This window comes from Ambystoma mexicanum, chromosome 6p (genome assembly GCF_040938575.1).
Source record: "Ambystoma mexicanum isolate Mex_15411 chromosome 6p, UKY_AmexF1_1, whole genome shotgun sequence".
NCBI classification, from domain to species: domain Eukaryota; kingdom Metazoa; phylum Chordata; class Amphibia; order Caudata; family Ambystomatidae; genus Ambystoma; species Ambystoma mexicanum.
The window spans coordinates 1,126,563,678-1,126,579,150 of NC_090935.1; the positions used below are offsets into that span (position 1 = coordinate 1,126,563,678).

Sequence of the window (15,473 nt, forward strand, 5' to 3'; positions counted from 1 at the left end):
ACTTTGTAAACAAGATAAAGATGATGAAATAGAATAGCGACTCTATTATCGCAATCCCCAAACTAACTGTAAATGGTGCACAAGCTGAAAGCTTCATCTGCACAGAACCTATCTTTTCCAGCTTCTTTCATCAAGAGCAGATAGACAGTGGCATCCTTTAACACCCAAGTATGTAACTCGTCCATCAGAAGGGAATGATCCCCAGTTGACTTAAGAATGCCATCAAACTCACTTCTACAAAATATTTAATGCATGCCAGCTTGAATTTTCACCAAATCTGAGCCACAGAGCAACTGGCTACCTTTATGCTACTGGCATATGATACCACTGAGTAGTCTATTCTCATTGACCATCTTAACAATTCCATGGACCTAAAAGAGAACCACCCTTTGATAGATGGAGTTATTTGCTCACTGTTGCATCATCCAAGTTTAATTAGGCCACTTCCTCACCCCATCAGTTTCACTGAACCACAGAGTCCCTCAGGGATCAGTCTTATCCCCCTGGCTGTTCAATGTATACAAGTACTCCCTTGCTAAGATAATTGAAAAGTCAAGACACATCTTCCTAATCTACCCTGGTGACATGCATATTCTCTTCAAGCTGGTCAACTAAGAATCTAATATGAATATCACTTGTAACTGCTTGATAGACATCCAAACCTGGCTGGCTAATGACAGTTCTGATGAGGTCTCCTGCCTTGCTTTTTTGGGACTTCTTGTGGGGTGACACAGGTGACTGTCCCTGACCCATTTGATGATGGGCCCAAGTGTGGTATGGGTAGGTTCTCCTGGTCACTCCTACCTAGCTCCACCAGCATGCAGGTAACTCATTTTGAACTGTGAAGAGTTGATAACCCTGTTAATCATAAAGAGGTGGCAAATACTGTGCAAGTTGCTTTTTCCAAAAGACATAGATCAAGCACCGGGGAGTGAAGCCGCTATGGCTCTACTCGTGGAAGCAGAGGACTGCATGCATGCGCAAGTACCGGGAACGCCAATGATGGCAAACAGCTTTTATAGCTGTGGGCTGCCTGTCAACCAAATGAGACAACTATTAAGGCACTTGTAAGGAAATAACTATTAAGTAGCAGCCAATCAACTATTGATCAGGTGCCTCAAATTTAAATTTCTAGGAGCCCAACCACAGAGGAGGTGACTGTATGGTATAATAATCTGCGATGGGGAAGGCAGAATGAGGGTGTTAGAAGTGAGGTGAGAGTAATGTTCAGAATGGGTTTCAGATTTCAGGGAGATTGAAGTGGAGGATTTTGGAGGCAGAAAGGAGAGAATGGAGAAGATTGGAGGCAGAGGGGAAGAAGTGGCAGAAACTTGAGGGGAGTGGGGGAGAAGGTGGTATGAGGACAAAAAAGTTTGGAAAGAAACATCATAAGGTGGTGGAAAGGGGAAACATCAGGTGGTGGCAGGAGAAAAGTAGTACGTGGATGGAGGAGGTCAACCGAATAGGAGGAATTAATAACTTTCACAAGGCCATCCAGTCAGAGCATACATGCTCCGGGGATTGTTTAATTATACTTCATTTCATCTGGCAACCCAGTGACATCAAAACATCTTTATTTTGAATATCTTGTTCACCATTCTCTGGAATGTTTTGAACAAAAATCATCCCCCAACTCTCTCTCTCTCTCTCTCTATATACACACACACACACACGCGCGCACGCGCATGCGCACATCACCCCCGCCACCACCCCGCCGTTGTTTTCTTTGCTTCTTTTTCTTTTAAGACTGGTTGGAATCTATGCAACTATAATTTTGAAAATATTGAGATCACAAGTAAATCAATCTTGTGAAACTCACAACCCGCCTGTGGTCTGGTCTGTTGATCCATGTGCTTGGTAGGACATCATTTGTCTAAATGGGGACAAGACAGTGACTTCAATCTTCTAGAACCCTTTCCCAACCACACTACCATTCAAGTGGCCAGCAAAACTGGGACGTGGCCTGTGCACCCCACTTAAAACCAAGAATCTGTGATTTTATTGTTCAATACCCAGGAATCCTTTATCCCCTAGATAAGCAACCTCACACACAATCCTCACTACACCCCCACCTAATACAAAATATCTTCCAATTTCCAAAGATGAACAATGAAATACATGTGGCAAAAGCTACAATTCTCTCTAAAGTCTATTGTTATAATAGCTTGTCTCACACACTTCCAAAGAACTAACGGGCTATTTCCAACTGGCACAGAATAAAGCGGTTTGATTGAGCCTTGTGCTCAAACCCCGAGACCACATTATTCCAGCTTTGAGCATTAATATGTGAAAAAAGTGCTTGAAAAGCAGCTTTTGCAAAATGCCTCTCATGAATAACATCAAATATATTGGGCAAGGGAAATGGGTTAAAATTTTTAAAAATGAATGAAAAACATTGGGGTAGTCCAGGGAAAGGAAAGGGTGAGCTGTATGAGTGAGTTCAATCTATCACTGAAACCTAGACTTACGTACGTTCAAAAAGCACCTCAAAGAGGTTTTGCTACATCACCCAAGTACCAATGAGCAATTGCATCTTACCATCATGAACACCTGTGGGTACACTTAACCTGTGGCCAATTTAATGATATGCTCACATGTTCTGCTCTTGGAGTTTCAACTATGTCAACTTTGACTGCCTGTGACTGATTCCTTCTTCTCCATGCTCACTGTGCACCCTACTTTACTATTATCCCCACCCCCACCACCACCCTCTTCTAATCTGTTTGCACTTTAAGGTGATTTGCATTGCATGCTTTGCGCGCTAAAAATGACCAGTAAAAAAACATAAGCTTCATGTCCTTTTGATTGGAAAGCGCTGTTCTTAAGCCACCTATTCTACCCATCACTGTGGAACCCTTCAAGGATCCCTGCTGGCCTCCCTGAACTTAAACCTTTACATGGTGCCCCTGGCTTTACACAACATCCACATCCACCCATACACAGATGACTTGTAGCTCTATCTCAATAGATCCTCTGTGGAATTCAGGCTCGCGGTCTGCCCCACATTGATCCAGTCCTGGATGTCCATTGCTTACCTGTAGCTCAACTCCTCCAAGACTGACAACACAGAAAGCCCTGACATCCAGACCTGCCCCCCCCACTATGAACCTCAGGGTCTCTGCGCCCCAGCTGACCATTTGCACCAAGTCCTTTGAGTTTTACATCAACATGCACCTCTCCTTCAAGGTGAGCAGTGCAAGGAAGACAAAAACTGCTTGGTACCAACTTTAAATCAAGCCTTTGTCTCAGCAAACAACTTCTGATCTGCTCTCCAAGCATTAGTACTCTTCAACCTGGATGGTGGCAGTGCCATACCGGAAGGCCTTCCAGTGACTATTCTGGCACCCCCTAGATGTGTCCTACATGTTGCAGCACGACCCATCAAAGGACTCTGCAAATTTGACCACATCACCCTGAACCTCATCAAACTGCACTGGCTTTCACTGCAAGCATGTATTGCCCCAAATCCTACTGCACCGGTTCGATGTAATATTTTTTGGTTTTTGCAGGTCACCTAACAAAAAGACTGTTTTTTTCCAGCTGATTTTAAGCGGCCTGCAAAAAGCCAAAATATCCTCCTCTGCACGGAGGGGCTTGACAGTTCGATTTAGAAAGACCGCTCTGTGCGGTCACAGAGCAGTCTTTCTAAATCGATCTTCTTTGAATTTGCCCATTGCGCTAGAGACCCCAAGTTACCCTGCTGAGAGTCTCAGCATCTCTAAAGGCCAACAATTTGCCAGAGGCAAGGACATGTGCAGACATGAACTTCACCGGTGAAGGAAGGAAAAGACCAGAAGACATGTCTTCTTAGTGTACGCCCCCAGACTCTGGAACCTCCTCCCTGTCAACAGTAGAGTTGCCCTTTGTTTCTACATTTTAAGAAGGATAAATAAATAAGATCTCCAGAACCCCCCTCTTCAAGGAATGGCTCCTCATTCCCACCTAGGTCCACACACTCTCCTCTTGCCACCTAACTCGCGACTCAGCAATCTGCTCCACCCTGTTTTCTCCCTTGGTTGCTTGTAGAGCTCTTACTCCCAAATTGCCCACCCTGCCCCATTAAGTCCTTGCTCCCTTGATCTCTTGCAAACTCCTTCCCTCCGAGTATTCTTCCCCCTATAACTTGAAAAGTGCTCAGTTGCTTTTCAGAGATAGCTCTGTGCTCAGTAAATACCCTAATTATAATTGGAATAAAAGAAGGTACCACAGAACTCTCCACGTCTGTGTTTTCCTGCTGTGGTGCGCATGCATCACACAAGTGATTAGAAAAAGACTGCCTTTCACACCTGAGCTTTGTGCTGCTGCTGATTTCTACTCAACTCAGTCTTCCATTTGCTCTCTATATTCTTCCATTTATCTTCAAGTGAAATATTTTAGAATAAACTAAATAGCAAGGACCAGTTGTGGTTTGCACAGGCCACTGCCCATTCTTCTGTTTTAGCATTTAAAAGCTTTTGATTTGGCTAGATGAATCCTTGGCAGAGAACACTTGTATTTTTCCATTTGAAAGCAAGGGCAGAATAGGACTTAGACCCTTGTAGGAAGAGGCAAACATGAAATGTTGCAAGGAGACTTTGTTAGTAGTATGTATATATATTTCTGGGGCTTGTGTATCTGCTTAGATTCACATGCTTTGCATAGGCTGTCATCTAGTGGTTGGTGCAGAGTATTACATGTTTTTTAATAAGTTTTAATAAGAAAGCTGGGCGTCGACAGGGATGAATGAACCTGTAACACTATCCCTATCCTATGTGTGTGGGTGCGCATAATCCATCACGCTCTCAGAAGCAGTCAAAACCATCATGGCCTAATCGAGGTAGAGTTCAAAAAGAGATCTGCATTGAGTCCAATGATGAGAGCGGCGGTGTTAGATACTAGAATCTCGCTGAAGGGGAATGAAGTAGGGAGAGGGGTGGATGGCCAAGTCACACGTTTCTCAAACAGGCTTAGGGTATGTAAACCCCTTTGGAAATTTCACCTACACTTTATACATTTGGCCTGCCCAGTTCCTCACTACCCAGTTGAGAAAACTCCTTTTAAATGTTGCCATAGGTTTAATATCGGATTCCCTTGGAAGGTAATGCGCCGGGGCTGTAATAGTTGTTTTCTAATGGATCACAATGACTCTCTGTGCAAGGCTTGCAAGTTATTTAAACCGAAGACCTTAAAAGAGCATGGTACAAAACGTTGGAAATCATACGCACTGTAGGCCGAAAAGAAGTTGGCCGAATCTCCCATTGCAGTGGAAGATTTTGAGGTTGTGGAAAAGGGCTTTGAAAGCAACTCCGAAGAGCAGGGTATAGAGGAAATGTCAAACTTTTCCTCGCAGCTGGCCCACAGCTCCGTAGAGCCAACCTCGGGACATGCTGTTCAGACAACCCAGAGAGTCTGTAAGGCTGCAGTAGACCCCTTTTTCAATCCACTGTTAAAAAGGCAAAGATAATAACTGAAGTGGTTGAACAGGTACATGAGAAGGAAGATGTAGTTGAGGAAGACATTTATACAGATGATGGGATTATTGGGGAGGGGAGGAAGAGGAAAACATAGAGCTTGATCCTAATTATTATACTCTTCCTTCACCAGACATAGCAGAGCGGACAACCTCATCTTCACCCACAGAAGAGCAGGTTTTGTATGCTGACCTGCTGAAAAGAGAATTTCAGGAGGAAACAGGTTTTATTGAGGTTATTTCGAAAGAGATGTCTGTTGCACAGTCTATCCCACTTCTTAAAAGTGTGCTTAAAAGAATCTCCCCATCCTTAACACAGTACAGACTAAAGCGGTTAATGTTTGCATTGAAAACCAGTACTAAGCAGCCCCTAGCGACTCACTGTATAGAAGGGGTCACCTCAAAATGGATTATCTTGTCGCAACCACAACCCGGAAGAAGTGTGGTGTACCTTTATCAACCAGCGAGCACCCCAGACACAAAAAGCAAGAAAATATGTGCTTTTGGGAGAGAAAGTTACTTCTGCAGCTCATGAGGTCAGGATTGCTAATGCTACTGCTCTTATGGCAAGTTATGGTCTGGATCAATGGGATGAAATTGAACGCCTCACTGATAAAATGGTTCAACCCCTAAAGGCTGCTATGATTAAAATTATAACTGAGGGAAAGAAACTCTACTAAGGCTGTTATCAAAAACACCTTAGATGCAGCTGAAACAACAGGGAGAATAATAGAGGGTTCAAGCATAATTAATAGGAACACTTGGCTTACTGAGTTGGGCTTTGAACTGGAAACACAGGGTAGCCTGCTAGACAAACCGGTTGAGAATAAGTGCTTGTTTGGAGTTGCAGTAAACTAGGCTCTACAGAAGGCTAAAAAGGAGCGCAACACTATAAAATGTCTAGGATAGATAACAGGCAAAAACCTTCAACAATGCGCGTCTTTGCCGGCAGGGAGTCCTTTTCGGGTCCAGCCTTTTAATCAACTAGCAGGACATTCAAAATTCCCACAAAATATCTCCAGTTACCAAATCAGTTTTCCACAAGGAAATTAGCAGTTACATGGGCATGCAACAACCTCACACAACATCACATAGGTCGAGCACGTGGGGGATTTAAGGCCTCAAGAGGGGTTGCCTCCACCACAAAACGACTGCACAGTAAAAGTCCCCTCCCATGCAACTTCAGTAGGAGGACGAGTAACATCTTACATTCATACATGGAGGAGATAACTTCAGACAAATGGGTCATTAGCCTAGTAAAAATAAAAAAAAGGAGGATAATGCATCCAGCTGTTATTAAAACGACATGGTCATCTGCCCAGAGCAAGACCAGTTCCCCAACAGCATGTAAAGCTTCTGCAGAAGAGATTCAGGCACTCATCTTAAAGGAAGCGATAGATTGAGTACCAAGAGAACAGGTAAACCTGGGAATATACTGTTTATTTTCTGGTTCCCAAAAAAGACAAGACCATGAGACCAGTGTTGATGTGAGACCAATGTTGATGTAAGACCTGTAAAGCCACAAAAATCGAAAATGACAACCCTACAGGAGGTCATACTGCACCTAAAAAGAGGAAACTTCATGACCACATTAGATATGAAAGATGCATACCTTCATATTTCAATGTTCCCAAATCATTGGAATTACCTCCAATTCAACATACAGGACAATCATTACCAATTCAAGGTTCTACCTTTTGGAATTGCATTGGCACCACATGTAATCACCAAGATGCTCGCAGTTATCGCAGTACACCTACGGCACAAGGCAATTCCAGTGTATCCTTATCTAGACAACTGGTTAATAACAGGAAAAAATGCACAGGAGTGTCTAGTACACACACAACAATCTGTTAGACAGCCTGGTATTCTCAATAAATTAGAAAAATCCACCCTCATGCCAAGCAAATCAAAAATCTTCCTAAGAGAAATCTGAAACACGTGTGCTCTAGCACCTTGAAGCGTCTCTTGTGCTAGATGTAATTACCAAAAAGATCACAAATCAAATAACCAGACAGACTCAAGGAATATGGCAAAACTCTACTTTATTCTCATATAATAAAGTAGGGAAAAACCTATTGAGGGGAGGGATAGGTTAGGGGAACATATCTACTTATAGAACATATAAGGATTAGAAATTCTTTGGCTACCCCTTATTTGTAGGGAACACCTTGAACTACCTCTAAATGCATATAATACTAATTATATCGGATTGGTCTATTGTTACGCTCACCTGGTATCCACAGAGACGCCACCCAGCCGGGTTACTCGCTGGTATGCTTCTCAGCTTTGACCTAATGTGGTCTGCGGGGAAGGTTCTGCCTGAAAATACAGGAGGACTGTGTTCAAGACTGACCAACTGGGATAAGTATCCTCCCTCCACCCCCGTATGATTTCAGTCCCTCTGGCGCCCTCTCCTCACCTTGTGGTAGAATTAGGCGTGCTCTCTGTCCTTCCTTCTTTGCAGTGGCGCATTGTCTTTCATGGGCGAGTGCGGTCCAGTTACTTCACTGATGGCGGCCCGTTTGATATTGTTCAGGTAGGTCTTATTGCTGTTCTTTAGTTTTGTTGCTATCCCGCATGCCTTTCTTTGTTTAAAATGTCTCTTTTTCCTCCCTTAGGTATGCAGAGCTTCAGCGCGGCGAACTGGCTTGGGTGAGCCCCGCTGGTAAATGATGGCGCATTAAGAGCGCTATGATGCGGTAAGTAAGCGCTATGCGCAGCGCTGCAAAGTCTTGCCTTTGCTAACCTGTGTTTTCCTTCTTTGTAGGTTGCGGTGTTCTTCAGCGCGAGTGGAATCTCCGGCGTGGTGCCAGCCGAGAAGTGACCAGCCAGGTAAGCCTTTTGACCAGTTTGTAATTTGTAAATGTCTCTACTGCTTTCTTTAATGTTGCCTCTATCTTCCTCTTTCAGGTCGTTCTGTCCGGGAGGCGTGCAGATTCGAGGAAGCTGTTCTCAGTAGTGTTTAAAGATGAAGACTGCAGGTAAGATGCTGCTGCTAATGATGTTCCTTTTGTCTCCTTGCAGGTTCTGCTTCTCCGAGGTTCGAGGGAATAGCTGGACACGGTGAGCGTCACGTTGCTAGCTGCAAAGTAACACGAAGGCTCTGGTGTGGTTTAAATAGCCCCAACAAAATAGTCCAGGTAAAGTAGTCCCTAGGCTACCACACCCAAAACACTAGACTGCATAGCTTGGTTCTTAGGAACCAAGCTATGTGGATGCCTCCATATTGGCTGACAATACAATAAAGTAGTTCCCAAGCACATTGTTTTTCATGGTGTATGAGCCTGGCGCCATAGGCGCCAGGACTGGCCCCATGAGGGTTTTTGAAGAGGATGCCAGGCTCTAGAGGCCTGAGTCCTGACTCCACCTGGCCAATGGGTTTGCCAGAGGGGGTTTTGGGAGATGGTCATGACATCTATGCAACATTGTATGTTAAGTTGTCCACTAGACCCACTGATTAGTTGTCATTCCCACCCAACCTTGGACTTTCGATTCGCTACAGCATGTGTTTGAAACGAAACCTAGGTGCTTTGAATCCTATCAGACTACTCTCTGCATTTCCAATTAATCCATCACCCCTCATCGGTTCGGCCATAAACGCAAGTCTTCCGAAGTCTTCTATTTGTAGTTGACCTTGTAGCCTGCTCACTGTTCTGGAACATTTAAGGGAGTGTGGAACATTTAAGGGAGTGTAAGCACACCACTATCTTCATCTGCGGCTTAATGAATTGCGCCGGTTTTCGACTTCTGACTCACGCGTTAAGAGAGCACAAAATTGTCAATTTCAACCTTCGATTTACTGCTATTTGATTCAATTATGCTGGGTCTTGTTGCTCCTCTACGTCTCTAGAGACTTGCTCACTCTAGCCCATATGAGCTTTATGCACTTTTAATTGGCCAATACTTGGCTTTTGCAAATGTTTTCTTCTTCTTTAATCTAAAAGAAATGTGCCCTTCATTCATAGCTTATCCTGGTTAACTCCCCTTGTGCCTTGCAATTATTTCTTCAAATAGCATCCTTGATCCTAAGCCAACATAGCCTCCTCATTGTTTTGCACACTGGGCTTTCCAGCATCTCCTGATTCTGCAGCCTTGCTCTGTCTCTGAGGTACCTTGGCTGAATCTGGCATGAGCCAATCTTTCATTTTCCTATCATGGCCGTCTTTACCATGATATATAGATCTCTTATGGCAAGCTTCTATATGTTTTCTCTACCTTGTGTTACTGCATATTCACAGTTATTGTCCAGCAAGTTACTTCAACTTCTTTATATTCATGATTACTTTTATCTTTTAGGTACATGTTTCTCTTAGTGCTTCAGTTACATTGTTACTTCTTAGATTTTTCATATAGTTTCAATACACTTCATATATCTTCTTAATGACATCACTCTCCCCTTGTCAGATTTCACTTAATTTTCCATGATGTCCATTGGCGCATGCAGACATTCCTCTATCCAGTATCCTTCTACTTGCTCACTGTGAGGGTACATTCCATGTAGATGTCTGAGTGCATAGTGTCTCTCGTTCACTCGATGCAGTACAGGGAAAATACATGGGGTCCCACTTATAGCTCTTCTCCTGCTGTTCCAATATGACAGTAGTGAGGAGGTAGGAACTAGTGGGAAAGCATCCACCTGCTCCTCTACATTCCCACCTCTGGTCGAATTTTTGACCACATTCCTCTTTTCATTCTCCTTCATCATCTCTTCATACAACTGTTTCTTTCGGATCCATATCTTTGTCACCCCACTCAGGTGACCTGCACTCTTATTATGTTCATCCACACTCCAGGTCATGTAGCAGCATTCTCCCGATGGTGGACAGAATAGCCACAGTCCCACATACTTCCTATGGTCTTTGGGATAGTAGAAATTTGTTCCTGGACGTGCAAGCGTACCTTTCTTTGTTATTACGAGTTCTTTCCTCGTCCTGCAATTGTTCACTAGTTTCAGCATCTGTCAATCATTATCTTCATTCAAATAGCTTTCTTGGCTGTCTTCTGGTATTTTCCTAAAATGTAACTTATAAGACAAAATCCTCGCAACACAAACAATAGTATTGTTCCAGGTATCTTGAAGGCATTTGCCAACCAGGTTGGAATCCACTAAAACAATGACGTAAACGAATCGTCATCCTCCATGTCGTCTACTACATACACAATCTTTGTGTGCAGTGTTGACAACATCGTTATTGCTTCTGTCATAGTTCCATTCTCTTCATCATGGGCGCGTATGAATGTACAGCAAGAAGGTTTGTCCTTGGGGCACAAGCCTTTTTCCGTTGATGTGATTAAATTCAGGATTTACCTGTTCTGGAGGGCCATAAGCCTAATTGCCCTCAATTCGTCTTTGATCACATTAAATCCTTTTATTGTCGTGTTGATTGTTTGCAGTAGCTCCCATCTAGGGATTTGTAACCATGTGGCGTTCACTGCATTCTGAATTCCTGGCAGAAATATAGATGTAAATGTTACTGCTGTTCTGCTAAACAACTTGTGCTCATCTGGAATTGCATGATAGGCGTCTACCGATTTTGCTGAGGAATAATTCTCTCTTTTGTCGTTTTTGATTAAGTGCTCTTTTCTTCCTCTGGTGTGTATCCATCCTCAAAGTCTACAATTTGGAGGTCACTTTGTGGTACTACTAAGGCTGGTATGCTTACGAGTACCAATGAACAGACTTCTCCCCATTTTGGTGGCAACTTTATGTATGCTCTTGAGCCACAGGCCCAATAATGATCCATCAGGACTGCTGTTCCTTCCTTCATACCTGGTACATCAAAAACTCGGCCACACATGAGGTTTACTCCAACTTTTTTCATGCCATTATTTCTGAAACATAAGGACGCATTCTTCAGAGGTAATATCTGCAATGGTCCCCCCTCATCTCATTGTTGACCCATGTTAACAATCTAGTAATCTTAGGCCATTGTTCCTTGCATTCCCTTTCTGCGTTTACCACAACCACTTCCAATTTGCCTATTAATACCCTTGCTTTGCACACAACCACTCCTTTAGCCCATCCTTCCGGAGTTAACACTGTTACTTTCATTTGTAGCTGTCCTTTTTCCCAACATTCTCGTATTGCCTCCTGGTTCTTGCCTTTGCATTGTAGCATCTTGTTTTATTCAACTTTGATTCCTTTTTCATTTATTCCAGGCTGTTCATATCTTATTATTCGATGCATTGCTTCATGCTTTTCTCTTAATTTCATGTCTTGTACATAATTGTCTTCCCTCTGGGATTTCTTTTTATCCATCCACACTATGGATATTGTTCTGCCTTGGAATTGTCCTCTGGGTAGGCAAAGTGCTAAGTAAATCAGGCAGTGTGTCTTTTTCAATGATACTTCTGTTGCTATGAATATTTTAGATGTTCCCAAAGCATAAGCTGTAAGGGAACACACATTGCAGCGTTCATCTGTCGTTCTCCTCCCCTCCTTTTTCATGTGCTGGTATCATAGATTATTTTTCAGATGAGCTGAATTATCGAGGTATGTATTTATATTTTCATGATCTTACCCAACTTCTTTTCAATCGAAACAGACTGTTATATTGTAAAATACAGTGTGTATCTTTAGTGGGAACTATAATAGATGCGTGATTGTCATTCATCATGTCAGCATCATTATTTATGACATTTCTAAATGCCATAATAATGAGAAAAACACAAATGATAATTCCAAACGATATAGCTTTCAAAATTCCATAAAAACCTATTAACTTGCTTGATGGGAACGCATCGCTTATATTTTGAGATCTCCACATTTTATTTTTACTTTAATATGTAACTGCTATTTTCAGGTCACTTTTATATCAGAAACTGTAAAATAATTGTGATTATCACTCTAAAGATAATATGATTGTTCTTGGGATCTCTGAAAAACATAGTGATAGTTACATGTTTTCATATTAGAGCTGATTAAGACTGTAACATGTTGAAGAAAATAGTATATAACAGTGTGTATATTGTCACTATAACAGGTGGCATGAATAATGAAAGATACTTTTCTTCAATCCCTGGATTTTCTTCACGTTGTTCCTTTAGCATGCATACAAAGTTTCAGGATAACTGCAAGTCTATTAAACTCCTTGATGAAATTTGAGAAATATTGATCCTTAATCTAAAATACTTGTGGGCTTCTCATTTTCTTTATGCTTGGTCTAGATCATCGCACGAGTCAGCATGCACTGAATTTCTTCACTAGCTTCACTGTGGGTAGTTGCAGGAGGGTTTAGTGTTTCGCCTTTATACGGTTTGATGTCATGTAAGGGCAGCCACGCTCTCTGTCCTTTCAGTTTTACAGCTGTGGGGTTAACTTATTCCACTTCATGTGGCCCTTCGAAGCGTGGCATACTGCAGGTGCGTATACATCACCAGCACCTGGTCCCTTGGATTCAGACTTGGCAGTTTTAGCAAATCTTCTGTTTCAATGGGTTGATTCTTTGTTGCTTTTCTTTGACCCGTCCCTTCTGTTCTTCACCTGTTGAGACATGAAAGAAACACTTGCAGTCATTATTGTTAGGTAATCATGCATCTTGTCACCTAACACCTTTGCTATACTATGGGCATCAGTTCTTACTCTGGTTGGAGGAGCAAGGGGCATTCTCAAACAGCCTTTAGTCACCACCTCATGAGGAGTTAGATGGTGATCTGACCCAGGCTCATTTCTCAACATATACAGGGCTAAGGGTGGTAGGCAATGTAGCCATTCCTTTTTTAAAGTCATCTTTAACTTTGCAATTCTCTTTTAATAGTCTGTTTAATCTCTCACAGACACCAGTGGCAAGTGGGTGATCAGTGGAAGAAAACATATGCTTAATGCCTAACTAAAGAGTTATTTGTTTGAATACTTTGTTTACGAAATGCGGTCCATTGTCACACCGCAAAACCTAATATACCAACAGAAGGCAGTTGAGGGGAAAACCAGCAAGCATACCCTCTTATTAAAGGGATTAACTCTTAATGCCTTGAAACACAAAGCTTGTGGTTATGGTTGCTTCCCTATATGGGAGACTCTTATTGCAATGTCCTATTTACTTTGGACATTCAAAAACCATTCTCAAAGAACCATTTTATAAGAAAATATACATATTTTATTATTGGTCCTACATAATTTAAGAGCACCAATTGGTGCGGTTCTGCAACAATTTTTAATTTCACAGAATCAAAAATAACATAATCAAAGTGATACAAGTGCAAACGTAATCTCATTTGCAAGTATGTTCAATTACTTGTTCATTTAAAGTATCATGTGCTGTGCAACTGTCCACACTAGGTCATACCTCAATATACACATCCCACTCAAACTCACATTTCATTCATTCCCTTTTCATCCACTTTTTAAACATCAAACAAACAAATAGTGTGCCCGACATGTTTCTCTGCAATCTTTTTTGTCATGTGTTTAGTGCTCGCAAATTCTTCAGGGGCTAAAATCCGAGGTTAGCTTAGCATGCATCACTTAATATCAACAGTAAGTCACAACTGCATATTTTCTCAATCTTTTTTTCTTGATTGCAATTGTGTCCTTAGTCCATAGGCTCAAAGTGCCCCGTGGTCAGTGTATCAGAAGATGAGTCTCTCCCTATAAGGGAACAACAAACAAACAATAGGGGTATAAGTGACCTATTATTTCTGCTCAGCTCTTAGACAACTGTTGCTCAATAACAGAAGTCTTCGCTACTAGTCTAGAAACATCATAACGCTGGATAGGTACAACGGTATAGCAACATTGAACCTTTTACAGTGGCAGTGTTAGTTTTTGTCTATAATTTCTATCAGAATTACAATCTGCCATCATCTTCAACCTATAGGCACCTCTTCTATTTTGTTATCTGGTAATGACCCTCTTTAGTGTGCCTTAGATGCATCACTCTCTATAGGGTGTTTACTTGTGTACCCATATACTGGTTGTAACCACTCACTGTACTGTGTCGTGGCGGATCCCATTCTCATATCATCCAGTCCTTTCTAGGGCTGTGTAGTCCTGTTGTCGGTCAAGTGACCGCAAAACCTCACGCACACCCCATCTTGGAAACACCTTGTGCACAAGGAATTTGGCGGCACACGCAGCATCAGGGTGCTGGCATGGACCTGCCTCGATCCATGTAGAAAAGGGACACACTATGACCAGCATATATCTCTAACTGTTGCATATCTGCAGCACATTCACATAATCTACATGTAGATGCTGAAATGGGCCATTGGGTCTGGGAATTTCTCACTGTTCGCAAAGTGTGCCCTACAGTACATTTCTGGCACACAATGCAATTTAATATGAACTGTGCCACATGTTCTAACATATTTGGGGGAAACCATTCTTCTGTAATTGTTGCAGCAAGACTCTGTGTGTAAGAACTGCTGTCATTTCTTCTCTATTTCAATAGGAAAATAGGTCAAATTCGCTAGGCAGTGAAGCTGCTCCAACGCTACCCTCAATAAAGATAGAGGCATAACTGGATTGCCAGTGCTATCCTGCCTCCAGATTGCCTCGGTGGGGGATAAAGAAGAGCCCCGTTTTCTCCATAGATCCTTCTCTTCTTGTGGTGCTCGACCTTGTATTTCAATTAACTGGACAATAGACAGCATGTAAAGCCCCCCTTTATCAACATGCATCGTCCTGTCATCTGTTTAACATTTTCTATTTCAAAATTAGACATGGGTGGATAACAGGCTGCTTTTTTGGTTTCTACATCTGCGGCTTTGTTTCCAAGGGAGATTACGTCTGTTCTTTTAGAATGCGCTGTGCATTTTACGACTGCTAGAGTAATTGAAAGTGCTAACGCTTCAATAAGCCTGTCCAATAGGGCTGCATGTTGCTCCAAAGTGCCGTCTGCACGGAGGAAGCACCTCCTTTTCCAACCTGACAGACCTGCTGTTGACATTTCATAGGCGGAGTCAGAGTACACCGTCACTTCCTCATCGTCACATTTCTGCAGTGGTTCGATGAGTGCCACTAGTTCTGCAGCCTGTGCTGAGTAATTTCAGGTCAATCTCTCACTTGTCAGTACCTCAAATT

General features: G+C 42.4%; 1 protein-coding gene across 6 annotated transcripts in view; it reads left to right on the top strand.

Annotated features, from left to right (window-relative positions):
* Positions 1–15,473, top strand: part of RFX3 (regulatory factor X3) — a 1,045,627-nt gene that overhangs the window by 956,849 nt on the left and 73,305 nt on the right. The gene's annotated exons all lie outside the window — the stretch shown is intronic.